Here is an 18,202-nt window from a genome sequence, read left to right as displayed (position 1 = left end):
TTGATTACTAAGTCTGGATTAGGTTTCTCGATCTGTAGTGGATCGGAACCGGGAGCTGAGGTTGATGGATTAGAATGAGAAGATTCTGCTTCTTTGCCATCAATAGGACTTTTACTACCATAATCTTGCGATCGAGTCGCAATCCTTACATGGGACATCATCAATATGGGTTCTTCATTGGCACTCAAGGAAGAACCTATCATCTTGCTATCTTGATTTGGAAATGGATCCTTCAAAACAGCAGGAGTTTGGGAACCTTTGACGATCTTCGCAACCTCTGCTCGATGAGGGCAGTCTCTTGTAAAATGTTCTTCGTCACAAATGAGACATGGATAACGAGGTTTGCGCTTTTCATCATTGGATTCCGGCTTTTCAGATTTCTCTTTTGAACTTTTGTCTGTTTTATTCTTCTTCTTTCCTTTCTTCTTCCCACCGGATTTTGATTTAGTCGTAGATGATTCTACAACGTGAATATCGACAGAAACCTCTGCAGAAGAATCTCCTGTCAGGGAATCAGGCAAGGTTATGATAGGAGAATAATTCTTGGAAGACTTCTTCTTACTTTTAGTGTTAACCGTACCAATCATACCGTCAGTGGCATGAGATCCTGAAGGAGCTGTAGTGATTTGATTTGACTTGGGAAGATCGGGGATCTTTTCGTGTAACGTACTTGACTGAGTATAGACCAAGTCAAGGCACTGTGCTTGAGCAATCACTTGCTCCTCAGTAACAACTCCGGCTTTAGCAACATCTTCAGTGATCCTTGGCAACAAAGATTTTACAAAGCACTCAGCCAAGATTTGATCCGGAATAAATACCTTCACTAAACGTCATCGACGTCTCCACTCATGAATATGATATGAAATGTACGTGGATGTCAATTGTTTTAGCGAAGTTAACAATTCTGTGCCATTGTCATATCGGACTGGCAACTGGAAATGAGTCAAAAATGAGGTAGCTAACTGACTAAAATTATAAAAAGTGCCTCGCGGTAACTCAATGTACCACTTGGCCGCGAGACCAATTAGAGTGTGCTGGAAAAGTCTAAGACGGATCGAATCATCTGTGATGGAGTTAGACGCACACCAGAGGTGGTAAGTCATCACATGGTTCGACGGGTCCTCTCCAGATTTACCTTCGAACTTGGGAATGTCACTGGGCAACTTATTTGGCATTGGCGGCCAAAACGGAAGATAATTAATCGGATAGTTCGTTAGGCGCGACAAGTCTGGTAAGTCCAAAGTTGCGATAAACGGTAGCTGCCGATTAGGATCCCTAAAACTCTGGGTCATGAGACCAGCCCAAGGAGGAGGATATCCAGGATAACTAGGAATAAGAATCACGTTCGGGATATTGTATCCTCCTGGAAAACCAGGATTAACCGGACCATACTAGGGTTGTTGAGGTTGTTGATAAGTGTACCTAGGATACGGTTGATACTGATAAACTGGCTGCTGGACAGTAGGACCGAATTGGTACTGTCCCTGGTACGGTTGATAAGTGAATTGTGGTTGACTTGTGACAACCGTACTTAAACCAGGTTGTCCTACAGGCATCTGAACCGTAGTTTGAATCGTGGATCCAGACGGTGGTAAAGATGTCTGAGGAGTAGATACAGGAACAGTAGAAACCGGAGCTATCGATACTCCAGAAGTAGGTGGGGTAGATTGAACAGATGTTGCGGCAGTTGCAGTAGTCGTTTGAGATGGAGTACAAGGCGCAGTAGGCCCAGACTGAGAAACTACCGAAGGTACAGAAGTTTGAATATTAGACTGGACTGGTCGCTGGGGTGAACCAGAAACTAAGGGTTGTCCAGTTTGAGATGACAATTGTACATTTGGCTGCAACACCTGTTGAGTTTGCAATGGATCCCACACTATGTTCATTCCGGGGTACTGACCCATAACAGGTTGAGAATATTGAGGACCATAACCGGGTTGGGGGTAGGTTTGATAATTGAAAGGTACATTTCCCGTCCCTTGAACATAAGATTGACCTTGGGGTGGTTGGAAACCTTGGTTCGAGTACTAACCTTGGGGTAGATACCCCTGAGGCACGTACTAATACTGAGGTTGACCTTGAGGTATAAATTGATACTGGGGTTGACCTTGGGGTACATATTGAGTCTGGGGTTGACCTTGAGGAACGTATTGTACCGTAGGCACGTACTGTCCTTGAGGTTGCCCCCCGGATGCAAATTGTGTACCTTGAGGTTGCCCCCCAGGCGTTGACTGAGGCTGCCCCCCAGGCGGTAACTGGCCACCTTGAGGTTGAGAATTGGGAATAGAACCTGACATCATAAGAATGTCTTCTACGCTCAATGGCTTTGCACCATTGCTTCCAGTGAATAACCCTTGTTCAATGGGTTGAGGAGATGCTCCTGAAAAAGTACCAGAAAGTGACTGATACCCAGAGGGAACAGAAGGACCGCCGTACAAAAAAGATTCAGGCGATTGAGTGAACATGGACGACTGACTTGACATATTTACGGGAGTATAAAAACCCCTATGATGATAAGGAGCACGAGGTGGTGAAAAACTTAACGCTGGGTTTTCCAAATAATTAGTTAAAGAAAGATACCAAGTAGTACTTCTAGGTGGACTGTAAAAAATTGATTCACGCTCCCTTAGATCAATAACAGGTTGATTTTCAGGGATAGGGATGCCTACTTCTTCTTCCGGAGCAAGTTCTTTAATAGCTATCAAACCAGAAGGAAGATTTTCGGTGATTACTCTTTCTACCCTAGGTGAATTAGGAGCACTAGAAGTTGGAGAGACAAACCCCAATTTTGGAGTAACAGGTTCAGATATCTCAGGTTCTTCGCCTATATCACTAGTAGATGAAAAGCTACCAGCAAGTCTGGAAACCGAAATAGCTTCAGGATTATAACCTGTTTCTAGAGTTTGGTAATCAGGATGAACAACCAACGAAGACTCTCCTTCTTCAGGTGACCCAACTTTACTGCCACTAGGAGTTACGAGGACTTTCAAGCCTTCAAGATGGCTCGAGACTTCTTCAAGAGGTTGGCCCCGAAGTCTACGGGACTTCCTCAGTAAATCAACCACGGTTACAAACTTAGGAGACTGGCCCCGAAGTCTACGGGACTGTCTTGGTAATTCAGCCACAGTTAAAAACTTTTAACTACTTCACACGCAAACAAAGTAAAATCTCAATGAAAAACACCTAAAGCCTCTAAAGAACCAAACAAATTTGAATCACACGCCTAAAGAATCTAGAGATCAAACACACACAAACAGCAACTTTCCGGACCGAAAACACTAGTTGGTGATGAAATCCAACGTCGCAGAATTCAGTACAGAAATGGCGGTTGGAACAGTTACCCCGGCAACCTGCTTAATGAATAGACTGGACCAAGTTCCTCCACTTAACCGTCTCGAGTGAAGTGAACCCCCCAGAAAATCCAAGTGAGTCTAGCCGACGTCTGCTCCAGGTACAGTGGGATCTTCCCACCACTGTCACCTTAGGAAGAATCCTAAAGAATATGGTCACTAAGGCTACCAACTGAGACAAATACACCTGGGGGAACAGTCTACGATCCGATACACACGCAAGGGCAGAGTAGCAAGCTCAATCCCCTTGAAGGCTCCTTGACATAATCCAAGGTTTACCAACAAGTGACCCCAGGCTCCTCGACAATGGTTAATCCGAGGTTTACCGTTTTTAATACGCGAATATCTGGCGTCGTTCCCAATGAGGAAGGATTGATTCCCACACTGGTTTGGACACGATCTCGTGCTTCTCCTTTAAGAGGAGCTTTCCCAGAGCATAAATGCAACAATTGGATTTCTTCCTACCACAAGATACAACTACTTGTTTGTTTTTACTGTCTTGGAGAGTTAATTACTCTCCTACTCCAAGACACTAGCCTAAGCAAAGTTGGTGTATCAGAGCCCTAGAAATAAAATGTTACTAAGTGAATTTTACTTTAAGCGTTAATTTTAGTGGTTGTTGTTTAAGTCAAGAGGTGGTGGAGATGAAACTCGTGGTGTAAAGACTCGACTCGAAATCACTAAAAAGATGCACCTAATATGATTTAAACAATCTTTTCTCTTCGATGAACTTCTAAACTAAGAAAGAGTTTGAGAATGCAAATACTTTGTAAACACAAATCTTTCTCAATTAAACAAATTAAAAGAAGAGCTTTTCCCTTTCCAAAGCACTCAAAAACGAGACAACTAGCTATTTCACACAAATTTCCCTTTTCTTTTCAAAGCACTCAATCACTACAAAAACAAACTTTTCCAAAAGAGATTTTTTTTATATTTTGTAAATAAAACACTCAAAACTAATGAAAATGACTAACTTTGAGAGCTACAAACTATAAAAAACTACTTTAAGTCAAAGCCTACTAAAAGTCTTTTTGAGGATGTTTTACTTAGCTAAATGTGAGCTAAGGACTAATTTATGCAGAATCACAATTAGTCAAAAACAACTAATCTTTCGTTTTCTTTTTGTAAAAATGAAAATTCCAAACTATCAATCTACAAGCTTTTCGAAATTTTGAAATGAGAAAATTCAAAGCGAATTCCTCAACAAGGGGAGATTTCATAAATGGTCAGACTCACAAGAAGACTAGTAGACACCAAGGTAATCTGAGGTCCCTAGGGCTTCTAAGCTCAGAGCCACTACACAACCAAAAACGAAAAACAAACCCAACAAGCAAAATTCCTAGGAATTCCACCTAAAACCCTAATGCTAATGAAATCAAACCAAGGAAAGTTTTTGACAAGGAACAAGCAGGTCTGGGCAATGGCTAAAACCTATAAACAAATTCTAAACTGATAAAAAAGAGGAAAATTTAAAATTTTTCAAATTTTTGACAGGGTACGCAGGCAACCTGTTTACACAGATGCATCTACGCTCTGTGCACAAAGGAAAAGTGCGTACAGGTACGCACTATGCCTAACTCATAGGGTGCGTACCTCTCCCAAAACTATGAAAAATGAAAACTAACTCAAAATTAACTAAATTCACCCAATCCCACAATCATCAAGTCAAAAACAGAAACAGGAAAAACAGTTTCTCAGGTCAAAGTATAGACAAAGAAAACAATCAAGTCCCCAGCGGAGTCGCCATTTTGTCGCGCGGAATGAGTCGATCTTGCGGACAAGATAGACCTTCCTAGAATCTAAAGAAGACCTAATGACAAGCAAACCAACCAGACACTATCTTTCTCTAAATATGCTTCAATAAACAATAGCAAACAAAGGTTTTTAGGGCCTACATTTGGTCCAACGCAAGCTTGTGGATGCCCTCGCTCCTTTGATCCAAATGAGCTCCTTTTCGCGAATCTTTGCCTTGACGCTGTACAAGCTCCTCCCAGGGTCCAACAAGATGTCTCCTCTACTTTGACAAGTTTCACTCACTCTCCAATGGAACCAAGAGGTATGTGATCTCTCCTCTCAAGCTCAACCAAAGAGTCTCAATTTCACCAGCATTTACCCTCAAAATGTTCAGCTTCTAACCTCTCTATTCCTCACCCCAATGCATGTATTTATAGTGCAATGGAGGGAAGTTACTAGGTCCTCCTTCAAAGGGATAAAGCCCCCCTTCAAAGGGATAGCTCCTTTAGTCAAGGGATTAGCTCCTTCTCTTTTGGGATGCATGAACCACCTCAGAGCGAACAATCCACGTCAAAATTCCTTCTAGAAAACTCTAGAATTAACCCAAAGTGAGTTTTTTAAGATAAAAATTGCGCCTTTTGACTTTCACAGGGGTCCGCACCTACACCGTTAGGAACAGAGCGGGTAGGTACGCAGCTTTTGTACACAAAAGGTGCGGGACCGCAGGTGACCATGAGAGAAAGTGCGGAACCAGAGTTACTATCTAGTCAATTTAATGTCTTAAATTGCTCTACATAAATTATCAATCCAGGTATCGTAAACTGATGAAGTGTGGTGCACCATATGTGCTTAGTTAACCTTTTTCTTACTTCGTTGTTTTATAGTTTATGTTGTTTTTCGGGTTTTGTTCTTGTTAGTTTCCTAAAGTGTCTAATGCAAATGGAAATCCTATTCTAAGGTCTTAAGAGTACTTTTAAAGGACAAGTATGGATAAAGATTTCAAGACAAGGCCTTATGTCCCTAATGGTAACTTCCAAAACTTAGCACTTCAAAAGAACTTAAAACATGTTATTGATGGAATTAGTATTTAAACAAAAGTGTAAATATACAGCTAATTCAGTCAAAATAAAATGCAATAACCAAACAATGAGCTAGTGACTATGAGACCCAGTATCCTTGCTGCTTCAGCAAAAGGACAAGATGATTCTATCATGTCTTTAGTCATTAAAAGGCTATGTGCATCACTAATCTACAATCAAAATAGAATGCAACAACCAAACAATGAGCTAGTGACTATGAGACCCAGTATCCTTGCTGTTTCAGCAAAAGGACAAGATGATTCTATCATGTCATTAGTCATTAAAAGGTTATGTGCATCACTAATCTACAATCAAAATAGAATGCAATTTATGTATAGCTAATATACATAAGCATAACAAAATTAAATGCAGAATTAAATGACAACTATACAAGGCTTTAGTGTGCAGGGGCCCTCTGCCACTTGCATGAATTAAAATTGCATGAATGAACAATCTAATCTATCAAACTTGAAAGCAATTAAATAACATAATGAAATCAAAGCAATATTTACAAAATGAAATCTACTCTACCTTACATTCTACAAAGCAATATTTACAAAATGAAATCTACTCTACCTTACATTCTAATATGCTCCATGACATCTACTTCACATTTCCTTCCATGTTGAGAACATCAAAGCTTTATTCAAATTCTTCAAAAGTACAAAGTACAACAAAGTTCTCCAAAGCTTTCAAAAGCCATCAAGGAAGAACTACAAACTTAAGAACTAAGGACTAACAAGCTTAAGCTAAAACAGACTAACAAATGAAGGAGAGAGATCTCCTATTTATACAAGAAGATGAGAGCCATCTTATTAATGAGAGTCCATGAATCTCTCCCTCTACCTCTAGAGTCCTAATCAAAATAGGAACTGATAAGACACATGTCTTCTTAGAGTTACAATACAATTAGGAGATGTGACACATATCCTCATGATCCCATGATTCTTTCCAACCAAATTCGAATTTAGCCTTAGAGTGCCACATAAGGGTCTTCTAGAAGTCTCCTTTCAACCTACACATGTCAACAACCTCAACCCATTTGTTAGGTATAAGCATATGCACATTATTTTCTAATTTTTAACCACAAATTCACTTAAAAGACTTAGAATTAATAAAGATTGGAAAAACATAAATGTGGCCCAATGATAATGAAAGTGGGATGAATGTGGTGACATAGTAGTAAAATAGAGGTGAAATGGAGGTGATATAATGGACATAATAGTGAAAGTGTAATGGAAATGAATGACATTTTCAAGACTCAACAGTTACATTGATTTTTAATGTCTTTCTCCCACTTCCAAAGCTTGATTTGAAGAGTTGAGGTGCTAGACTTGCTTAGGAGGACGGTACAAGTGATGATAGACCCATATTGACTGCAAATAATCATGGTCACGATATTTTTGTGTAACAATCAGTGTTTTAGCTAGAAAATGAAAGTGCTCAAAAGTGCTTCAGACCTAAACGAATGGATAGAGTTCATCGCCAGGATTCCAATGCTATGAACGGTTCAAAAAACTGACATCATATGAGAAAGTTAGATCTTCTGAAAGTTTGGTCAAAAAAGTTAAAGTTTAAGTTTAACTAGGGTTGACTCAATGCCCAGTTAGCATGCAGAGAATATTCTCCAGTTTCAGCCAATGACACTGTAACAAGTGTTATCTTCAGATTCGCCATTTTAACTCCGAGAAGGTTAAACTGCCTAGTTGGCTCTAAGTTGGAATTTGATTTTTTCTATTTTTTATATTATTATATATATTTTATATAAATTAATCAACTTCGCTGTGCATATTGGCATATACATTAAATTTGTATGGCATATTAATATATATTAAATTCTGTATGTATTAGCACATGTTATATTTTAAATGGGAATAAGTCAACGTTTCGATGATGCATTATTGTATTAAAAAGGTACGTGATGGGGGGAGTGCAGGAATGGAACCCACAACCTCCCCCCTCAATTTTCATGCAATACCGACAAACCACAACCCATTTGCTTGAATGGAGGGCCACCGCACCATATTTTATGCTATATCTTGTTGACCGATGGGGAGAGGAGAGAGCTAGCCCCGCGGGGCCAGCTCCCTCTTCATATGACCTCATCCGCACAACCAAGGGCAATGGATGGATAAGATTAGCGCTAATCATGCTTAGCAATTAGTTTATCATTTAATTAATCCATGATTAAGTTAGAAGAAATTATGGTGGAGCCACCAAATTTGGAACTGGCACCAGATTTGGCGGACTTAACTCGAGTGTCTCCAGATTTATTAGAGGTTTTCTAGGAAAAACTATTTGAGCCTAACTTACTCAATTCTCAGCCAAATTTCGAAAATGAATAGTCATTTTTAGCTAATTGGAATGCTAGGAACTCATTGGAGTAGGCTTCATAGGTAGAAGAGGTCATATAAAGGTCTTTTTTTCACTTGAATATTTTTGAAGCCTAGGGCCACCAATTGTTGGAGGCCATTCCCAGAGCAGCTGGTAACCAAATTGAGTAAAAAAAGAATAATTTCTTATAGATTTGAACGTTTTAAACTCATTGGAACAGGTTCCAAGAACATTGGATGCATGCAACAACAATTTGAGCACTATTGAAGCTAATACAAAGGCCCACACTATGAAGTTGGACCAAGGAGATGTAGCCCGGGAGGGGTGAACTCCTTCAAAAAAAATGTGTGTATTGAGCTTTGTTATTTGTGCTTGTTGTGTTTTTATATGTTGTTGTTTAGCAATAAATTCATTCTTTTAATTTTATGCAAAACACTAAATTTCACCAAGTTAGATGAATTGACAATCACATGCTCATGGATAAACTTTTTATGAATAAGAAAACCAAAGCAAAAAAAAATTTATATCTGGACATGATACTAGCACATCATTAACTAGCAATCAATTTCAGATGAAGGTGGTATCAAAGCGCAAGGTTGCTTGCTTGATTTGCTTGAAGGGGTTAATAGTTGCAATTGTTGTTATGATTACAAGGTTGAAGTTGCAGAGAGGAGAAGGGCAACTACTGATAGATAGTCCTGAGATTAGGACAAGAAGGGAGAACGTTGAGAAAGCACCATCCTCACCCAAAGGACCACTCAAGGTAGCACTTGAATCACCTCAAGTTATATCTCCATCAGTTGAGATAGAAGAGGCACAGATTGAACAAGAGGCTAAAGTGATTGAAGAGGTACAATCAATACAAATTTTTGAACTTGAATCCATATCCATTATGTCTAGAGAAAAAGAGTAGGAAGGTCTCTCTTTAGAAGAGGAAGAATTCAATAAAGCTTTCTATACTTTGACTAAGATAGTTAAAGTCCTCTATGAAGAGAGGAACACCAGAATGGTTGGAGAGAGTTCTAAACCTCCACATGGAGAAGGAAGCTCATAGGAAAAGAAAGATGAAAAGAAGGATTCCAAAGGGAATGGTGGAAAGCCACCTCCATCTCCACCATCCTCATCATCTTCACCATCTCACACAACATCATCTTCCGCTACCACCACTGCCCATACTCATTCCAAAACCCCAAAATAAAAAACTCCATTACTGAAATTGGACATAAAATTCGAACTTCCCATGTACAATGGAGAAGTGAATGCAGAAAAGTTGGAAAATTGGATTTGACAGTTGGAGGTATACTGCAAAATTCAGAACCTTCAAGAAGATGACATAAAGGTCCAGTTGGCTTCACTCAGGCTAGGAGGAGTTGCGCTAGTTTGGTGGGAAGCAAAAGACTCAAGAGTAAATGAGAATCCATGGTAGGATATCCATTTCTTGGTTTGAATTTGTTTCTTCAATTAAAAGACAGTTCTATCCTTTAGCCTATATGCAAAAATCCATTATGAGTTGGAAAAATTTTAGGTAGCTTAAAGACCAAACAGTCCAAGATTATACACAGGAGTTTCGGAAGAGGGCTTTATTGTTGGGAGTAAACTTGAACTCACAAGACACACTCTTGAAATATATTGGATGTTTACATTACTATTTGCAGCATACTATCCTTATGTTTAACCCAAGTAGCTTAGATGAAGTATGTGTGCAAGCCACGCATCTTAAGGCAAGGGGAAAACAAAACACAAAGGAGAAAGGTGAAAGTGAGGGTAAGGGAAAAGAGAAGGGAGGAAAATGGAAGGGAAAGGAAAATTTAAGTCTCAAAAAAGAGAAGGAAAAACTCACATGCAAAAATTGTTCAAAGGCTAGCCATGATGAAGACCACTATTGGAAACTTTATCCAGAATTAAAACCAAAATAGATTGAAAGCCAAAGAGAAGGGGAAAACTATTGCTATAACTGAAAAATAATTAGGGTCAAATTCAAGAGATGAGACAAAAATTACAACTATTTGTTTGAAAGGTCAACATGTTGAAAGTACTAGTTCCTAAAATAGTCACAACAACACTCCAAATGAACACAAAAGGGAAGAGTTGTTCATTGTCAGAGTAATCTCAAATCATACCAAGATTGATGCACTCTTTGACAGTGGATCACAATAAAACTTGATTTCAAAATACTTAGTTAAAGAGCTTAAACTTGATATGGTACCACATCATAAACCATACCCTTTGGGTTGGATAGTTAAGGATGCCAATTTACAGGTTTCAAGGAAATGCATTTTTAGATTTGCTATTACTGCAAACTTTGTTGATGAAGTTGAGTTAGACGTGGTTCCACTTGACATTTCTGGAATTATCCTGGGAAGTCCATATTTGTATGACAAGAAAACAGTGTTTCATCGCTGAGCACAAATATCATTTTCTTAAAGATGGGATGATTTAAATTATGAGAGCTTATCGCAAGAAACTAAACATTTCTTTAGTTAATGCAAGGCAAATGAAGAGGCTAGTGAATGCAAGTCAGAACTTGACATTGTTGATGATCAGACAAAGAGATGTTTTGAATCATACTTTTCATAACGATGCTTATATTTGTAATGAGTTGTTTCAGAATGATAATAGCTTGCCTCTGAAAGAAGGTGAAAAACATTTGTAGCAGTGAACATTGGTGTTGAGCGGTGTTGAAAACAAGGTGCCAGTGCAAGAAGTTGCAAAGGTCAAAGAGAAGAGGACAAAGCAACTTGGCAAAGAAGGCATGGGTTTCACAAATGTTCATTGTTGATTTCCAAAAGGCACATTACAATGGCGAAGAAGCTTGGGCAAGAGACGACTCAAGTACAAGCAAAAGCAACTAAAAATCGCCATAGAGACAAAGTGGAAGGTGAGAAAGATTCCAAGTTTCCTTTGATTGTTGACCAAAGTAGGAAGAAGATGTTTTCTGCAAAATTAGATTGTTGTTCTGCAAAATCAGAAATATTGTAGCATGATAGTGTCGATGACAGCAATAAATGGTCGTCAGAATCAAGGAAAAATTTGACTTTTTATGAAAAGCTCTAAATAATGAAATTAGGAAAATTTCAATGGATAAAGACTAGAAGGATGAGGGAATAGTCCCCTCATCAACATAATCAGTGATAAATAGAGCTTTTGGGGTCCAAAAGGCTTCTAGTGGGGAGGAATGATTAAGGATCAGTATTTTAGCTAAAAAAATGAAAGTGCTCAGAATTTCTTCAGACCTAAATGACCAGATAGAGTTCGTCTCTAGGATTTCAACGCTATGAACGGTTCAAAAAACCGACATCGTATGCAAAAGTTAGAGCTTCTGAAAGTTCAGTCAAAAAGTCAAAGTCAAAGTTTGACTAGGGTTGATTGGATGCCTAGTCAGCGTGCAAAGAATATTCTCCAATTTCAGCCAGTGACACTGTAACAAGTGTCATCTTCAGATTCACCAATTTGGCTCAGAGAAGGTGAAACTGCCTAGTTGGCTCTAAGGTGGAATTTGATTTTTTTTTCATTTTGTATATTATTATATATATTTTATATAAATTTATTATGTTATATTATATAATTTTTAAAATTATATATTATAATATAACATATTATATATTATATATTTTAATATATTAAATAAAAATTAATCAACTCCGCTTTGCATATTGGCATATACGTTAAATTCATATGGCATATTAAATATATATTAAATGGCGAAATGTATTGGCACATGTTGTATTTTAAATGGGCATAAGTCAAAGTTTCGATGATGCATTTATTGTATTAAAAAAGTACGTGATGGAGGGAGTGCAGGAATGGATCCCACAACCTGCCCCCTCCTATTTTCGTGCAATACTGATGAACCACAACCCATTTTCTTGAATAGAGGGTCATCGCACCATATTGTATGCTATAGCTTGTTGACTGATGGGGAGAGGAGGGAGCTAGCCCTACGGGGCCAGCCCCCTATCCATACAACCTCATCCACATGACCAAGGGCAACGAATGGATAAGCTTAGCGCTAATCATGCTTAGCATTTAGTTTAGCATTTAATTAATCCATGATTAAGTTAGCGGGAATTATGGCGGAGCCACCAAATCCGGAACTACCACAAAATTTGGCAGACTTAACTAGAGTCTCTCCAGATTTAGTGGATATTTTCTAGGAAAAACTGTTTGAACCATAACTCACTTAATTCTCAGTCAAATTTCGAAAATGAATAGTCATTTTTGGCTAATTGGAATGTTGGGAACTCTTTGGAGTAGGTTTCAGAGACATAAGAGGTCATATAAATTTGTTTTTGGTAACTTGAAGGTTTTTGAAGCCTAGGGCCACCAATTGTTGGAGGCCATTCCCAGAACATCTGGTAACCAAATTGATAAAAAAAAATATTCATTTATGATATTTGAAAGTTTTAAACTCATTGGAATAGTTTCCAAGAGCATTGGATGCATGCAACAACAATTTGAGCACTATTGAAGTTAATACAAAGGCCCACACGATGAAGTTGGACCAAGGAGATGTAGCCCAGGAGGGGTGAACTCCTTCAACAAAAATTTGTGTATTGAGCTTCGTTATTTTTGCTTGTTGTGTTTTTATATGCTGATGTTCAACCATTTAAATTCATGCTTTTAAGTTCATGAAAAACACTAAATTTCACCAAGTTAGGTGAATTGACAATCACATGCTCATGGATAAACTCTTTATGGATAAGCAAACCAAAGCAAAGATAATTTTATATCTAGAAATGATACTAGAACAACATTAACTAGAAAGAAATTTCAAATTTTGGGAGGGACAGTTTGGGTTGCAAGAAGGAAAGGTACATAGAATCTGCTCATTTTCTAGAACGAGAGGGTATCAAGGACTTGATAGCAAAATTGGCGCAATTTTCTAGAGGAACTAGCTGAGTTGCATGGAGGATCAGCAGGCAGAAATTGCGTAGTTTTTTGGAGGAACTAACCGGGAGCCTGGCAGCCAAAACTGCACAATTCTTGGAGGGAACTATTAGCTAGCTGTTGGGTCACTGGCTGTAGAATCTACACAATTTCCAAGGGGAATTGGCAGACAGCTATCGGGAGATTGGAAGTAGAAAATGCGTAATTCCTGGAGGGAACTGTGAGCCTGCTGCTGACGAGAGAAACTGCACTGAGGCTGGGAGGCCGACCTACTAATCATCTCTGCACAATTTCTGAGTTGAACGGACTACTGGGCAGCAGAAGGCCTGCTCATGAAAATAACACAATTTTCTAGATGAGCAGTTAGTCGACCGTTGGGAGGACTAACTGGGAAAACTGCGCAATTTTCTGAGGGAGACAAGGATGGGCATTGGGTGTCTATCCAACCTGTCAATGCAATTTCCTCAGTCAACAAAGCAGGCAAGGTCAGAAGCCTTTGTGCAATTTTTTAGGGGAGTCAGTCCCGGGGTGGCTGTCGGGTTTGACTTTTCGGGTGGCTAGCATGAAAGTTGATTGGATTACATGCGAGAAGCGTAGCTTGAAAAGACTTTCTTGGTGCTTTTGCGCTGTTCTGGGTGACAGTCGATCAAGTCAATGGTGGGTTGATGGTCCGATTTTCAAAGGGGAGTCTGGTCATCAGAATTTCAGCAAAATGACTAAGTGTGTGAACGAGTGAAAGATGTGAATGTGACCTTACAAACACACACGAACATGACTTGATGACGAGAAGACTCAAACCAACCCAACACACATTTTCAACATGACTGACCGAAGGTACAAGCGACAAGCATGAAACTCATGATTGATCGTTGATCGACCATGACGACGCGTGTGCGACAGTGGATGTGACTCTATGTGTGAGTGCGACATATGTATTCAAAGTGAACATAACATGTACACACGAAGCGAAAACCTTGATCATGACCAGAACATGGTTGCAAGCAAGAGATTGACATCAACATGCAAAAGCTTGGGCGGAATGAAAAATCAAGGAGGGTGCGAAGGCTCACATGAGCTCATGGAGTGAACTTGAGTGTATGAAACCTTCAAGTTAAATTCTCAAGGGAGGATCCGAATTTGGGTGCATGCCAAAATTTTGGAGGGTGGTTGTAGCCTCTACAACACTTGGTGACACACTAGTAGAACTCCAGCTACTTTGTTTTGATTCATTGATAGCGGGCCTTGGTCTTTTGGGGAGTATTGAAACGTTGTGTGGGTTACTTCAGCTTCTCCACTTACCCCATGGACATATGTGGTTTTCCTTTCTCCAACTCAGTCAAACACAATCAAAAGTTGATCTTGATCACAGTGTTTCAAATCCAAGAAGGGTAGTTTAGCTTGCGAGTTGAAGATTTTCAGAGTATAAGTTTTCATCTCTGGTGTTTCTTTGCTGCCAGTAGGCCTAGACAGTACCCCGATAGAGTCACGTAGGAACACACACATTGCTCCATTGCCAACGAGCCTGGTTAGTACCCCAATGGAGTTGCATGCTTCACCTCTCTGCACAGGAAACCTTTCTCTTCTTTCGCCTTTGAATTTTTCAAGAGGACTATGCATAGGCACTTATTTAATTTTTGGGGTGGAAGATGGATCTCGACTTATTGAGAGCAGAAGAGTTTGTTCCTTCAGAGAATCATGTAATACCTGTGACATAGGTTTGCTCGTTTATATTTTCCCCTTCTCTGTTTCTACTAGTTGGATGAGCTTGAACACATAGAGCAAAAGGCTGAGTACAGGCATGGGGTTTCCCAATGTGGACACAGGTTCATGGTTGGACCAAAACTTCCCTTGCAGATGGTTTGTATTTTCCATCAAGACTTCATCAGTCGAAGGTTATAACCAAGCACATAGAAGACGGACACAACACTGACCAAGTGTTGCAGTGTCACAAGTCTCTTCAAATTTCAGCCACATACTCTATTCAAAATACATAACGTAGTAGTTGGAAGCACTTATTTCTAGAAACAAAAATAGTAATATATCAAGAAAACAAAACAAATGTAAACAAAAATAGTAAGCAGAACAAACAAAGTAAAAACAAATATAATAAGAAAAGCAAACAAGTTGAAAACAACAAGCAGCAAGTAGACTATGTACATGGCATGGGCGCAGCCTGGCCTACTGAAAATAATGCTTGAGATCTTAGCCATTGACATGAAGGTTGTCAATCCTCCTGTCAAGTGATTGCAGATGATACGTGTGTGGGCCAAGATTCTCGTGGACTGTATACAGACCAATACATAGGGACTGGAACTTCGTATGTTTACCCTTGTCTTCATGGGGCTTATCCCATTTAAGAACCAAGTCACCAACATTGAAGTTAGATTTCACTGTAGACTTCTTATCAAACCATCTCTTGATACGGTTCTAGTGGAGTGTGAATTTTTATTTTGCTTTCATCCTTTCTTCCTGAAGCTTATGGAGAGCATCCATCCTATGTTGAACTAGCTGGCAAGGCTTGCCTTGGGATTCTTGGGAAAGCTGAAGTGCAGGCAAGTAGATATTTGGTGGAAGGATGGCTTCTTTACCATAAACTAGGAAGTACAGTGAGGTATTCAGAGAGGGCTTGGGTGTTACATGGTCAACCCATAATGCATTCATCAGGGTGATATGCCAATTGCGTTGCTCAGAGAAAATGGTCTTCTTGATTATGCGAATGAGATTATTATTTATGGATTCCGCGAGATCGTTTCCTTGCGGGTAATAGTTAGATGAATGCTTTAGCACAATACCATTCTGTAATGGAAAATCAGAGAGTTTTAAAGATGAGAAGTACGTTGCATTATAAAAAACAAGTGATACTAGAACACCGAAGTGTGAGATGATGTTTTTCTAGAGGAAGCTGATGACCTCCTGGTCGTTCACTTGTTTGAGAGAAATTGCTTATGTCCACTACGTGAAGTAGTCTATTGCTGTTAGGATGTAGCAGCATTGCTTTTACGAATGTGGGAAAATTTGCCCAATGATGACGAGGCCCCACTATTGGAATGGTTAGGTCACTGCAATAGGGTGCAGTGGGGCTGTTGATATTCGTGTTCTGCCGGTGCATTGCTAACACATCAGGCACTTGCAGGCATAACCATGTGCATCCTTGAATAATAAGGGCTAGTAGAAACTGGCTTGCATAACTTTTTTCATAGTGGTGTTTACCCCAAAGTGACCCCCAACGGGTCTTTCATGCAGATCTTGAAGTACCTTCGCTAATTCATGTGCCTCCAGGCACCTGAGCAAAAATCCATTACTGTGCTTTCTATAAAGCACTCGATGCATTGACTTATATGCTAAGGCTTTCAGGCACAATTCCCTCTTATATCTGATGGAAAAGTGAGAGGGTACGGTGTCGTGCTCAAGTTACTGGCGCACATCTGTGTACCAAGAGGTTCCGTCTTCAGTGGGTGTTACTCGCCTTATATCATACATTTCAATTTCTTGCTCCAAGCCAACAAGCTCTTCTTCGCTCTTTGGAGTGTGTACTACTTCATTTGCAAGTTTGCAGAGCCCATGTCCTTTGATCGTGTGAACTAGATTGAATTCAAGATCATACTCTTGCAATCTAGTCATCTAGTTCCCACGTCGTTCACCCAATTCTTGTTGTACAAGCAATGTGTAGACTATTGGGTGAGGGATGAAGATTATGCAGTGGTTCTTCAGCAAGTATGGCCTGAAGTGTTTCACCTCCTTGTAAATTGCATAATCTTGCTTGTTGACAGTGGGGTAGTTAAGTTTTGCTCCCTGCATGCTTGCGCTCATGAAGGAGATTGGGTCTTCATCGTTCATCTCATCCTTCTGAGTGAGTACTGCAGCTAGTGAATTGTCGAAGGCAAAGGTGTATAGCAGGAAATCATTCTTGAAGTCTAGGTTGTAGAGTGTAGGTGCTTCCACAATGGCCTACTTGATCTGGGTGAATGCATACTTTTCCCTCTTACCCCAGCTGTAGACTACATATTTCTTGATCATATCCTGCATGGGTGTAACTCTCTGCACATAATCCGAGATGAACTTCCGAAGGAAGTTTATCTTGCCCAAGAAGGACTGCATGGCTTCCTTGTTGACTGAGTAAGGGATCTGCGTGATAGTCTGGACCTGGTCTGGATCCACCTTGATCCCTATTTTGGAAACAATCTGTCCGAGGAGGTTCCCCTCTGACACTGCGAATACTCTCTTTTTGGGATTCAAGGAAATCCTGTATCTCCACCATCGCTCAAAAAAATTCTTCAAATGGCATATGTGGTCCTCTTGTCTTCTTAATAACATAGTCACATCATCGAGGTATACCACTACACTCTATTTGATGAGTCCATGAAAAGTGATGTCCATGGCACGTTGAAATTTTGAGCCTGCGTTTACAAGCCCAAACGACATTTGTCTGAAAGCGAATGTACCCTACTTGGTACGGAAGGTATTTTTGAGTGTGTCAGGTTCTACTACGAGAACCTAATTGTATCCTAAGAAACCTTCAAGAAGAGAAAACATATGTGCCCAAAATATTGTTTGCAAAATGTGGTTCATGGATGGCACGAGGTAGTTTTTTTTGTCTGAGGAGTGGTTTACGTTCCGAAAATCGACACACAAGTGGATTTCCCAGACTTCTTACGTACAGGAACAATATTTGAGACCCATGTGGAATGACGAACTTTTTATATGATTAGTGCATGCAACAACTTAGTAAGCTCTTTCTGTATTAGGGGTTCAAGCGACGGATGTACTTTCCTCATCTTCTACTAATATGGCTTGACCCCTTCTTTGATCGGAATGATG

The sequence above is a fragment of the Pinus tabuliformis genome, chromosome 6, assembly GCF_031772625.1.
Source record: "Pinus tabuliformis cultivar Carrire ecotype Pingquan chromosome 6, CPIR1, whole genome shotgun sequence".
NCBI lineage: Eukaryota > Viridiplantae > Streptophyta > Pinopsida > Pinales > Pinaceae > Pinus > Pinus tabuliformis.
This window is presented reverse-complemented; position numbering follows the sequence as displayed.